The 13,214-nt window shown below is 57.2% G+C and overlaps 1 long non-coding RNA gene across 1 annotated transcript; it reads left to right on the top strand.

Annotated features, from left to right (window-relative positions):
* Nucleotides 1–1,716: 1,716 nt before the first annotated feature.
* LOC137362957 (uncharacterized) lies at nucleotides 1,717–12,048 on the top strand. The gene is made up of 2 exons (XR_010972728.1): nucleotides 1,717–1,847; nucleotides 8,592–12,048. It is a non-coding gene; the product is annotated as an uncharacterized lncRNA (long non-coding RNA).
* The last annotated feature ends 1,166 nt before the right edge of the window (nucleotides 12,049–13,214 follow it).

Genomic DNA, 13,214 nt, shown 5'->3' with positions numbered 1-13,214 from the left:
TACACTGGGTATAAAGTGCGAGGGACACACTGTCAGGGTAATGTAGAGGGAGCTCTACACTGTATCTAACCCCTGCTGTACCTGTCCTGGGAGCACTCGATGCTGACACTGGGTATAAAGTGGGGGACACACTGTCAGGGTAATGTAGAGGGAGCTCTACACTGTATCTAACCCGTACTGTACCTGTCCTGGGAGCACTCGATACTGACACTGGGTATAAAGTGGGGGGGACACACTGTCAGGGTAATGTAGAGGGAGCTCTACACTGTATCTAACCCGTACTGTACCTGTCCTGGGAGCACTCGATACTGACACTGGGTATAAAGTGCGAGGGACACACTGTCAGGGTAATGTAGAGGGAGCTCTACACTGTATCTAACCCGTACTGTACCTGTCCTGGGAGCACTCGATACTGACACTGGGTATAAAGTGCGAGGGACACACTGTCAGGGTAATGTAGAGGGAGCTCTACACTGTATCTAACCCGTACTGTACATGTCCTGAGAGCACTCGATACTGACACTGGGTATAAAGTGGGGGACACACTGTCAGGGTAATGTAGAGGGAGCTCTACACTGTATCTAACCCCTGCTGTACCTGTCCTGGGAGCACTCGATGCTGACACTGGGTATAAAGTGGGGGGGGGGGACACACTGTCAGGGTAATGTAGAGGGAGCTCTACACTGTATCTAACCCGTACTGTACCTGTCCTGGGAGCACTCGATGCTGACACTGGGTATAAAGTGGGGGGGACACACTGTCAGGGTAATGTAGAGGGAGCTCTACACTGTATCTAACCCGTGCTGTACCTGTCCTGGGAGCGCTCGATGCTGACACTGGGTATAAAGTGGGGGGGACACACTGTCAGGGTAATGTAGAGGGAGCTCTACACTGTATCTAACCCGTACTGTACCTGTCCTGGGAGCACTCGATACTGACGCTGGGTATAAAGTGCGAGGGACACACTGTCAGGGTAATGTAGAGGGAGCTCTACACTGTATCTAACCCGTACTGTACCTGTCCTGGGAGCACTCGATGCTGACACTGGGTATAAAGTGGGGGGGGGGGACACACTGTCAGGGTAATGTAGAGGGAGCTCTACACTGTATCTAACCCGTGCTGTACCTGTCCTGGGAGCACTCGATACTGACACTGGGTATAAAGTGGGGGGACACACTGTCAGGTAATGTAGAGGGAGCTCTACACTGTATCTAACCCGTACTGTACCTGTCCTGGGAGCACTCGATACTGACCACTGGGTATAAAGTGGGGGGACACACTGTCAGGGTAATGTAGAGGGAGCTCTACACTGTATCTAACCCGTACTGTACCTGTCCTGAGAGCACTCGATACTGACACTGGGTATAAAGTGGGGGACACACTGTCAGGGTAATGTAGAGGGAGCTCTACACTGTATCTAACCCGTACTGTACCTGTCCTGAGAGCACTCGATACTGACACTGGGTATAAAGTGGGGGGGACACACTGTCAGGGTAATGTAGAGGGAGCTCTACACTGTATCTAACCCGTACTGTACCTGTCCTGGGAGCACTCGATACTGACACTGGTATAAAGTGGGGGGGGGACACTGTCAGGGTAATGTAGACACTGGGTGTGTAGTTGTTTGGAAGGCACTGGGCTGTTTGCTGACCTCCCTTGTGTGTTGGTCATTTCCGCTGTCATTCCATCGTGTCTGTGACTAATGAATTCACTAACTTTGCATGTCTCACCTCCTCACAGGGAGACCCATACAACACCTATACTAACACAGGCAGCAGGGGCAGTCTCGGCCTGTTAGAGAGCTACCAGGATTAAAGCATTAACACGGGTCACAAATCATGTGCATGGTACGTTGAGCGCTTACCTCTGCTGCATTTGAATTCAGTGCTGTAGCAGCAGAACACTGTTAGATTAGCGAGTGAGTTTCTGGAATCTTCCCTATTGTTAATTGCATAAGGAGCCTCCGTGTCAATGAAAGAAGGGCGGAGGGAGGGAGGGAGAGAGAGAGAAAGAAGGGCGGAGGAGAGAGAGAGAAAGAAGGGCGGAGGGAGAGAGAGAGAAAGAAGGGCGGAGGGAGGGAGAGAGAAAGAAGGGCGGAGGGAGGGAGAGAGAAAGAAGGGCGGAGGGAGGGAGAGAGAAAGAAGGGCGGAGGGAGGAGAGAGAAAGAAGGGCGGAGGGAGGGAGAGAGAAAGAAGGGCGGAGGGAGGAGAGAGAAAGAAGGGCGGAGGGAGGGAGAGAGAAAGAAGGGCGGAGGGAGGGAGAGAGAAAGAAGGGCGGAGGGAGGGAGAGAGAAAGAAGGCGGAGGGAGGAGAGAGAAGAAGGGCGGAGGAGGGAGAGAGAAAGAAGGGCGGAGGGAGGAGAGAGAAAGAAGGGCGGAGGGAGGGAGAGAGAAAGAAGGGCGGAGGGAGGGAGAGAGAAAGAAGGGCGGAGGGAGGGAGAGAGAAAGAAGGGCGGAGGGAGGGAGAGAGAAAGAAGGGCGGAGGGAGGGAGAGAGAAAGAAGGGCGAGGGAGGGAGAGAGAAAGAAGGGCGGAGGGAGGGAGAGAGAGAAAGAAGGGCGGAGGGAGGGAGAGAGAGAAAGAAGGGCGGAGGGAGGGAGAGAGAGAAAGAAGGGCGGAGGGAGGAGAGAGAGAGAAAGAAGGGCGGAGGGAGGAGAGAGAGAAAGAAGGGCGGAGGGAGGGAGAGAGAGAAAGAAGGGCGGAGGAGGGAGAGAGAAAGAAGGGCGGAGGAGGGAGGGAGAGAGGAGAGAGAAGAAGGGCGGAGGGAGGGAGAGAGAGAAAGAAGGGCGGAGGGAGGGAGAGAGAGAAAGAAGGGCGGAGGGAGGGAGAGAGAGAAAGAAGGGCGGAGGGAGGGAGGGAGAGTGAGAAAGAAGGGCGGAGGGAGGGAGGCGGAGAGAGAGAAAGAAGGGCGGAGGGAGGGAGGCGGAGAGAGAGAAAGAAGGGCGGAGGAGGGAGGCGGAGAGAGAGAAAGAAGGGCGGAGGGAGGGAGGCGGAGAGAGAGAAAGAAGGGCGGAGGGAGGGAGGCGGAGAGAGAGAAAGAGGGCGGAGGGAGGGAGGCGGAGAGAGAGAAAGAAGGGCGGAGGGAGGGAGGCGGAGAGAGAGAAAGAAGGGCGGAGGGAGGGAGGCGGAGAGAGAGAAAGAAGGGCGGAGGGAGGAGGGAGAGAGAGAAAGAAGGGCGGAGGGAGGGAGGGAGAGAGAGAAAGAAGGGCGGAGGGAGGGAGGGAGAGAGAGAAAGAAGGGCGGAGGGAGGGAGGGAGAGAGAGAAAGAAGGGCGGAGGGAGGGAGGGAGAGAGAGAAAGAAGGGCGGAGGGAGGGAGGGAGAGAGAGAAAGAAGGGCGGAGGGAGGGAGGGAGAGAGAGAAAGAAGGGCGGAGGGAGGGAGGGAGAGAGAGAAAGAAGGGCGGAGGGAGGGAGGGAGAGAGAGAAAGAAGGGCGGAGGGAGGGAGGGAGAGAGAGAAAGAAGGGCGGAGGAGGGAGGGAGAGAGAGAAAGAAGGGCGGAGGGAGGGAGGGAGAGAGAGAAAGAAGGGCGGAGGGAGGGAGGGAGAGAGAGAAAGAAGGGCGGAGGGAGGGAGGGAGAGAGAGAAAGAAGGGCGGAGGGAGGGAGGGAGAGAGAGAAAGAAGGGCGGAGGGAGGGAGGGAGAGAGAGAAAGAAGGGCGGAGGGAGGGAGGGAGAGAGAGAAAGAAGGGCGGAGGGAGGGAGGGAGAGAGAGAAAGAAGGGCGGAGGGAGGGAGGGAGAGAGAGAAAGAAGGGCGGAGGGAGGGAGGGAGAGAGAGAAAGAAGGGCGGAGGGAGGGAGGGAGAGAGAGAAAGAAGGGCGGAGGGAGGAGGGAGAGAGAGAAAGAAGGGCGGAGGAGGAGGGAGAGAGAAAGAAGGGCGGAGGGAGGGAGGGAGAGAGAGAAAGAAGGGCGGAGGGAGGAGGGAGAGAGAGAAGAAGGGCGGAGGGAGGGAGGGAGAGAGAGAAAGAAGGGCGGAGGGAGGGAGGGAGAGAGAGAAAGAAGGGCGGAGGGAGGGAGGGAGAGAGAGAAAGAAGGGCGGAGGGAGGGAGGGAGAGAGAGAAAGAAGGGCGGAGGGAGGAGGGAGAGAGAGAAAGAAGGGCGGAGGGAGGGAGGGAGAGAGAGAAAGAAGGGCGGAGGGATGGGCGGAGGGAGGGAGGGAGAGAGAGAAAGAAGGGCGGAGGGAGGGAGGGAGAGAGAGAAAGAAGGGCGGAGGGAGGGAGGGAGAGAGAGAAAGAAGGGCGGAGGGAGGGAGGGAGAGAGAGAGAAAGAAGGGCGGAGGAGGGAGGGAGAGAGAGAAAGAAGGGCGGAGGGAGGGAGGGAGAGAGAGAAAGAAGGGCGGAGGGAGGGAGGGAGAGAGAGAAAGAAGGGCGGAGGGAGGGAGGGAGAGAGAGAAAGAAGGGCGAGGGAGGGAGGGAGAGAGAGAAAGAAGGGCGGAGGGAGGGAGGGAGAGAGAGAAAGAAGGGCGGAGGGAGGGAGGGAGAGAGAGAAAGAAGGGCGGAGGGAGGGAGGGAGAGAGAGAAAGAAGGGCGGAGGGAGGGAGGGAGAGAGAGAAAGAAGGGCGGAGGGAGGGAGGGAGAGAGAGAAAGAAGGGCGGAGGGAGGGAGGGAGAGAGAGAAAGAAGGGCGGAGGGAGGGAGGGAGAGAGAGAAAGAAGGGCGGAGGGAGGGAGGGAGAGAGAGAAAGAAGGGCGGAGGGAGGGAGGGAGAGAGAGAAAGAAGGGCGGAGGGAGGGAGGGAGAGAGAGAAAGAAGGGCGGAGGGAGGGAGGGAGAGAGAGAAAGAAGGGCGGAGGGAGGGAGGGAGAGAGAGAAAGAAGGGCGGAGGGAGGGAGGGAGAGAGAAAGAAGGGCGGAGGGAGGGAGAGGAGGGCGGAGGGAGGGAGAGAAAGAAGGGCGGAGGGAGGGAGGGAGAGAGAGAAAGTAGGGCGGAGGGAGGGAGAGGAGGGCGCAGAGAGGGAGAGAGAGAGAGAAAGTAGGGCGGAGGGAGGGAGAGGAGGGCGCAGAGAGGGAGAGAGAAAGAAAGAAGGGCGGAGGGAGGGAGAAAGAGAGACGAGGGCGCAGGGAGGGAGAGGGAGACTAGGGCGCAGGGAGGGAGAGAGGGAGAGGGAGAGAGAGAGACGAGGTCGCAGAGAGAGAGACGAGGTCGCAGAGAGAGAGACGAGGTCGCAGAGAGAGAGACGAGGTCGCAGAGAGAGAGACGAGGTCGCAGAGAGAGAGACGAGGTCGCAGGGGAGGGAGACGGAGAGAGGGCGCAGGGAGGGAGACGGAGAGAGGGCGCAGGGAGGGAGACGGAGAGAGGGCGCAGGGAGGGAGACGGAGAGAGGGCGCAGGGAGGGAGACGGAGAGAGGGCGCAGGGAGGGAGACGGAGAGAGGGCGCAGGGAGGGAGACGGAGAGAGGGCGCAGGGAGGGAGACGGAGAGAGGGCGCAGGGAGGGAGGGAGAGAGGGCGCAGGGAGGGAGGGAGAGAGGGCGCAGGGAGGGAGGGAGAGAGGGCGCAGGGAGGGAGGGAGAGAGGGCGCAGGGAGGGAGGGAGAGAGGGCGCAGGAGGGAGGGAGAGAGGGCGCAGGGAGGGAGGGAGAGAGGGCGCAGGGAGGGAGGGAGAGAGGGCGCAGGGAGGGAGGGAGAGAGGGCGCAGGGAGGGAGGGAGAGAGGGCGCAGGGAGGGAGGGAGAGAGGGCGCAGGGAGGGAGGGAGAGAGGGCGCAGGGAGGGAGGGAGAGAGGGCGCAGGGAGGGAGGGAGAGAGGGCGCAGGGAGGGAGGGAGAGAGGGCGCAGGGAGGGAGGGAGAGAGGGCGCAGGGAGGGAGGGAGAGAGGGCGCAGGGAGGGAGGGAGAGAGGGCGCAGGGAGGGAGGGAGAGAGGGCGCAGGGAGGGAGGGAGAGAGGGCGCAGGGAGGGAGGGAGAGAGGGCGCAGGGAGGGAGGGAGAGAGGGCGCAGGGAGGGAGGGAGAGAGGGCGCAGGGAGGGAGGGAGAGAGGGCGCAGGGAGGGAGGGAGAGAGAGAGACGAGGTCGCAGAGAGAGAGACGAGGTCGCAGGGAGGGAGACGGAGAGAGGTCGCAGGGAGGGAGACGGAGAGAGGGCGCAGGGAGGGAGGGAGAGAGGGCGCAGGGAGGGAGGGAGAGAGGGCGCAGGGAGGGAGGGAGAGAGGGCGCAGGGAGGGAGGGAGAGAGGGCGCAGGGAGGGAGGGAGAGACGAGGGCGCAGGGAGGGAGAGAGAGACGAGGGCGCAGGGAGGGAGGGAGAGACGAGGGCGCAGGGAGGGAGAGAGAGAGACGAGGGCGCAGGGAGGGAGAGAGAGAGACGAGGGCGCAGGGAGGGAGAGAGAGAGACGAGGGCGCAGGGAGGGAGAGAGAGAGACGAGGGCGCAGGGAGGGAGAGAGGGAGAGAGAGACGAGGGCGCAGGGAGGGAGAGAGGGAGAGAGAGACGAGGGCGCAGGGAGGGAGAGAGGGAGAGAGAGACGAGGGCGCAGGGAGGGAGAGAGGGAGAGAGAGACGAGGGCGCAGGGAGGGAGAGAGGGAGAGAGAGACGAGGGCGCAGGGAGGGAGAGAGGGAGAGAGAGACGAGGGCGCAGGGAGGGAGAGAGGGAGAGAGAAACGAGGGCGCAGGGAGGGAGAGAGGGAGAGAGAAACGAGGGCGCAGGGAGGGAGAGGGATAGAGATGGGCATCGGGGAGAGAAAGATTGTAGCAGTGAGAGACAGAGGGAGAGAGGAAGAGTGTTGGGCGCGGGGAGACAGACAGAGAGAGAGAGATTATTAGTCCAGTGACATAACACCCTACACTACTGTACCCTGGATTATTAGTCCAGTGACATAACACCTACACTACTGTACCCTGGATTATTAGTCCAGTGACATAACACCCTACACTACTGTACCCTGGATTATCAGTCCAGTGACATAACACCCTACACTACTGTACCCTGGATTATCAGTCCAGTGACATAACACCCTGCACTGCTGTACCCTGGATTATCAGTCCAGTGACATAACACCCTGCACTGCTGTACCCTGGATTATCAGTCCAGTGACATAACACCCTGCACTGCTGTACCCTGGATTATCAGTCCAGTGACATAACACCCTGCACTGCTGTACCCTGGATTATCAGTCCAGTGACATAACACCCTGCACTGCTGTACCCTGGATTATCAGTCCAGTGACATAACACCCTGCACTGCTGTACCCTGGATTATCAGTCCAGTGACATAACACCCTGCACTGCTGTACCCTGGATTATCAGTCCAGTGACATAACACCCTGCACTGCTGTACCCTGGATTATCAGTCCAGTGACATAACACCCTGCACTGCTGTACCCTGGATTATCAGTCCAGTGACATAACACCCTGCACTGCTGTACCCTGGATTATCAGTCCAGTGACATAACACCCTGCACTGCTGTACCCTGGATTATCAGTCCAGTGACACAACACCCTACACTGCTGTACCCTGGATTATCAGTCCAGTGACACAACACCCTACACTGCTGTACCCTGGATTATCAGTCCAGTGACACAACACCCTACACTGCTGTACCCTGGATTATCAGTCCAGTGACACAACACCCTACACTGCTGTACCCTGGATTATCAGTCCAGTGACACAACACCCTACACTGCTGTACCCTGGATTATCAGTCCAGTGACACAACACCCTACACTACTGTACCCTGGATTATCAGTCCAGTGACACAACACCCTACACTACTGTACCCTGGATTATCAGTCCAGTGACACAACACCCTACACTGCTGTACCCTGGATTATCAGTCCAGTGACACAACACCCTACACTGCTGTACCCTGGATTATTAGTCCAGTGACACAACACCCTACACTGCTGTACCCTGGATTATCAGTCCAGTGACACAACACCCTGCACTGCTGTACCCTGGATTATCAGTCCAGTGACATAACACCCTACACTACTGTACCCTGGATTATCAGTCCATTGACATAACACCCTACACTACTGTACCCTGTATTATTAGTCCAGTGACATAACACCCTACACTACTGTACCCTGGATTATTAGTCCAGTGACATAACACCCTACACTACTGTACCCTGTATTATTAGTCCAGTGACACAACACCCTACACTACTGTACCCTGGATTATTAGTCCAGTGACACAACACCCTACACTGCTGTACCCTGGATTATTAGTCCAGTGACACAACACCCTACACTGCTGTACCCTGGATTATTAGTCCAGTAACACAACACCCTACACTACTGTACCCTGGATTATTAGTCCAATGACATAACACCCTACACTGCTGTACCCTGGATTATTAGTCCAGTGACATAACACCCTACACTACTGTACCCTGGATTATTAGTCCAGTAACACAACACCCTACACTACTGTACCCTGGATTATTAGTCCAGTAACATAACACCCTACACTACTGTACCCTGGATTATTAGTCCAGTAACATAACACCCTACACTGCTGTACCCTGGATTATTAGTCCAGTGACATAACACCCTACACTACTGTACCCTGGGTTATTAGTCCAGTAACATAACCCCTCCACTGCTGTACCCTGCGTATGTTCTCCACTGCGATCAAGTGTCATTAACTTGTTTTCTGTTTCCATTTCAGAATGACTAGACCATCTCGTGACTGACTAACTGGGTGACGATGCCACTGCCATTTTTCATTTTTATATATATTGACACTGGTAGAGTTTATGGCAGCACTAAAACAATCAGATTGTCCTGCAGAAGCATCTCAAAGGTCCCGTGACAAGACGGCCTCTCTTTCTATTTACAAATTATGTTTTTTTTTATATATATATATATATATATAAATATATAAAAGTGGCGGTGAGGGAGGGAGAGAGGAGGCCAGGGGTGAGTGGGTGGGGGCGTAGGAAGGGTGGTAATTTGCTGCTTTTACTACACGTCCCAATTTTCTCACAACTCCGCGTCTCCCGGTTCCCCTGTAGGAATCAGCGTGCCTTTCCCCACCTGACACTCCCGCCTCTGCACCCCGGGAACGAAGCTGAGGGAAGGACGTGTATTCCTGAATGTTCTATCGCTTGCTTTCACAGTCGCTGGTGTTGGGCAAAGCAGTGTTTGCTCTGCTGGTGTGCTCTTTTCCCCCCACCCCCACCCCGGGGTTTTAATTTTCTCTCCTTTTGCTGGGGTTTCTGGGGCTCAGGCTAGTTATCGATTTTATTTTTTTTTTCTCTCTCTCTCTCCCTGCCCCCAGTCACGTATCCAAACACTTTTTTTTACCTATTAAGGAACCTCATTGTCAAGTCTGACTGTCCCCAAAAAGAGGTGCTGAAAGCAGTGAGGTGTGTGTGTGTGTGTGTGTTTATGTGGGGAGGGGTTGCATTGCGTTTGGGGCGTGTAGAACTCCTTTCAGTCCTGCTCGCGAAACCTCGGGAAGGAGTGGGGAGGGAGCGGACTGACGCAGGGTGGACGGGAGCGCGCGTATGCCTCCCCTCTTCAAGCCCGTGGGGTCTTCCGTGCTGGGCCCTGCAGTGAGAGTTATTGGGGTGCAGGCTCCTGGCGGGGCAGGTGACGAGTGAGTGAGTGTGTGTGTTTTACCCCCTTGTCTCTGGCTCCAGATGGGTCAGAACTGGGGATAGAGGTGCCAAGTCCAGAACTGAGGGAGGGGAACTTGCTCCGTGCACTTTGGGGGAAAATTCGAGGCTTGTCGATTTCTTCCAAGTTTGTGCGATTTGATTTTGTTGTTTTTTTGGGATTGTTGAGAGAGAGGGGGGGTGCGGATTTGACCAGTTTGATACGGAGATTTTAGTGTGTCGTTGAACAGCGCGTGTGTGAGGGAGAGAGAGACTCGTGCGCAGTGGTTTCCAGCGAGTTAACACCCTGGGAGCTATTCCCGTCTCTCCGGCCAATATCATGTGTTTATTTTGCTCCCCGTATATTTGCAGGGACCTGGATGGTTCGTGGAAGGGGAGGTGGGATGGATATTGGAGGGGTGCCACTGATTACTTCCCCCTGCCCTCCCCACTGTCCCTCTCTCTTTTTCCCCTTTTTCACCCCCCCCCCCCCCCCCCCCCCCCATCATCCCATCTGAGTCCTATAACCAATGACCAGACTCCCGGTGCTATACTTGGAGATGGGGAGGAAGGAGTGCTCCGTTGCTGGGAGATACAGGACCTGACTTTGAACTAAAACCTTCTTTCTTCTCCCTCACTGCCCCCTTTCCCCCCCCCCCCCACCCCCACCCCAACCCCAACAACAATCTTCGTCTGTCCACTGCGTTGAGCATTCACGATCCCTCGGGAGTTGAGATAGGTGTTGCATATTCACCCTCTGCTGCCGGTAAACAAATGAGATTCTCATGATCCTTGATCTCCGAGCCGGTGTTCAGGAGACACTCACTCTCTCTCTCTCTCTCTCTCTCTCTCTCTCTCTCTCTTCCTTCCCCCCCCCCCCCCCCCCCTCCCTCTCTTCTCTGACACCGGATGGGTGCGTGGCCGGGCCGCGGCCCGCAGCCCGTGCCGCTGATTTCTCCCTCTAACCTTCCCTCAATGGAATCTGGCACCGTGCAAACGGCAAGCCCTATCTTCGATTGGGGATTGGTCTGGGATTTAGCTGCAGTAGTTGCTGTAGACCTCGGATAGGGGGGGGTGGCGGGCTCTGGCGATGGGGGTAATAGGAGATGAGAGGGGAGGCACGTGGGGGCAGGACGAAGGAGCTGTTGAAAAACATCATGACTTCTATTGTGGGACCAATGCTGCATTGTACTCTCGCTTTTCTTCGACTTGTGTTTCCAAAGCTGATGGCTGAGAATTGAGGAACAATCACCACTACAGATACTCTTGTAAATCCGAGACGTAATTAACTTTGCTATTTGATTCTCTTTTTTTACCTCAATAAAAGTACATTGTTTTTTTAAAAAAAAATAATAAAAGGCTGTATTCAGGAGGCAGAAACAAAATGCTTACGACAGTTGTATCGGAGAAGCGGCAAGCAGCTCATTTTTTGTCACAAATCTACGCCAGAACGTTCCGCCCCGATGAAAGTGAGGAGGCAGCTGTTGGTGGGGGGGGGGGGGGCCTGAACGATCTTGGCGCTTGAGTGCCCCACACGCGCAGCAGGAAAGGCCCAGGCTCCGATCCCGGCCTAGTGCCGATTTGTCCGATCTGACACCCCGGGGTGCGGTACCGAGCAACCCCCCCCCCCGCGCGCGCAGCAGGAAAGGCCCAGGCTTCAATCCCGGCCTTGGGCAGAGTTGGCCGATCTCACACCCCGGGGTGTGGTACCGAGCAACCCCCGCACACGTAGCAGGAAAGGCCCAGGCTCCGATAACAACTTCCAGTAAACCACCCGCGAGGGGTTTCTTTTTCAAACGCAACCTCTTTGGCAATTAATGGCGCGGGTGCGGGCGTCCCGGGCACCGTTCGTTCCTGCTCCTGGGAGCAAAGCGTTGGGAGTCCTGCCCATCCTGAAGCCACATTCATGAGGTGCCATCATCATTTCTGTCCGGGGGTGGGTGGTCTCAGCATAGATATTAGGGAAATCCTGGGGAGGGGAAAACTGAGGTTCGCCTCTTTTCTGTGTGCCTTACGTTAGGGGAGGGGAGGGGAGGGAGGTGGTGTCACCTCCCCAGGGAATGGGATTGTCGGCTGCAAATTGCGGGTACGCTCGCCTCGGGTGAGGGAAGCCAGGGCGGGGGGAGGGGGGGTTCCTGAGACGACTGGAAGCCATAAACCGCACACCCGCCGTTCCTTCCCCGTTTCTCATTGCCCTGATTTCTTAACTCACCCCCTCCCCTCACCCCGAGAGCCGGTTTGCGCCTCCCCTTGCCCAACAAGGAGCGTGCTCGTGGCAGAGAGACCCCCCACCCTCCCCACAACCTCGTTTCCTGGAACGTCTCGGCTGGCGGAGGCACGTTACGCGGCGGGGTTAGAGGTTGCGGTGGGGGTTGTGGGAGGGTGGGGGTGGGGGGGCGTTTTCCCGCACTCAGCCCTCTCCCCACTCCACCCCCCGCCCCCGACCTCCTGCGCGCGGACTCTCTGCCTTAGTTTTTTTTAAATTGTCCTCTGTAAAACTGTAAAAATAAACATTTAACAAAATCAGCTCCCCTTCGCGTGTGCCTGTGATTTTTGTCGTTGACCCCCCACCCCACTGCCCGCCATCCCAGTACTGAGGGAACGCCGCTCTGTCGGAGGGTCAGTACTGAGGGAGTGCTGCACTGTCGGAGGGTCAGTACTGAGGGAGTGCTGCACTGTCAGAGGGTCAGTACTGAGGGAGTGCCGCTCCGTCGGAGGATCAGTACTGTGGGAACGCTGCACTGTCGGAGGGTCAGTGCTGAGGGAATGCCGCACTATTGGAGGGTCAGTACCGTGGGAACGCCGCACTGTTGGAGGGTCAGTACTGAGGGAACGCCGCTCTATCGGAGGGTCAGTACTGAGGGAGTGCCGCTCTGTCGGAGGGTCAGTACTGAGGGAGTGCCGCTCTGTCAGAGGGTCAGTACTGAGGGAGTGCCGCTCCGTCGGAGGATCAGTACTGAGGGAGGGCCGCACTGTCGAAGGGTCAGTACTGAGGGAGTGCCGCGCTGTTTGAGGGTCAGTACCGAGGGAGTGATGCCCTGTCGGAGGGTCAGTACCGAGTGAGTGCCGCCCTGTAGGAGGGTCAGTGCCGAGGGAACGCCGCGCTGTCGGAGGGTCAACACCGAGGGAGTGATGCCCTGTCGGAGGGTCAGTACCGAGTGAGTGCCACCCTGTCGGAGGGTCAGTACCGAGTGAGTGCCGCCCTGTAGGAGGGTCAGTACCGAGGGAACGCCGCGCTGTCGGAGGGTCAGTACCGAGTGAGTGCCGCCCTGTAGGAGGGTCAGTACCGAGGGAACGCCGCGCTGTCAGAGGGTCAACACCGAGGGAGTGACGCCCTGTCGGAGGGTCAGTACCGAGTGAGTGCCACACAGTCGAGCGTTGCTGTCTTTTGGGGTGAAAGCTTTGAAACGAGGGCAGCGTCTGCCCGCTCGGGTGGAGGTAAAAGTTGGCAGGGCCACGAATGAGCAGGTGAGTCGTGCCGTACGGGCTGCCAGTATTTAATACAGCAAAGCGGGACAGCTGGACGCTGCGGGCCGGTCTGGTTTCTGCTCACTGCGATCTTGCTGGGCGGTGAATAGTGGAAATGTCACTGGAAAACTCAGTCCAGGTTGAGAGAGAGCCTGTCTCCGTGATCCTTGTAATAGCGAGGTACAGCCAAGAGAGGATGCCACAGTTCCAGGACATGAGGCCAC

This window comes from Heterodontus francisci, unplaced genomic scaffold (assembly GCF_036365525.1).
Source record: "Heterodontus francisci isolate sHetFra1 unplaced genomic scaffold, sHetFra1.hap1 HAP1_SCAFFOLD_1773, whole genome shotgun sequence".
In the NCBI taxonomy this organism is placed as follows: domain Eukaryota; kingdom Metazoa; phylum Chordata; class Chondrichthyes; order Heterodontiformes; family Heterodontidae; genus Heterodontus; species Heterodontus francisci.
This window is presented reverse-complemented; position numbering and strand designations above follow the sequence as displayed.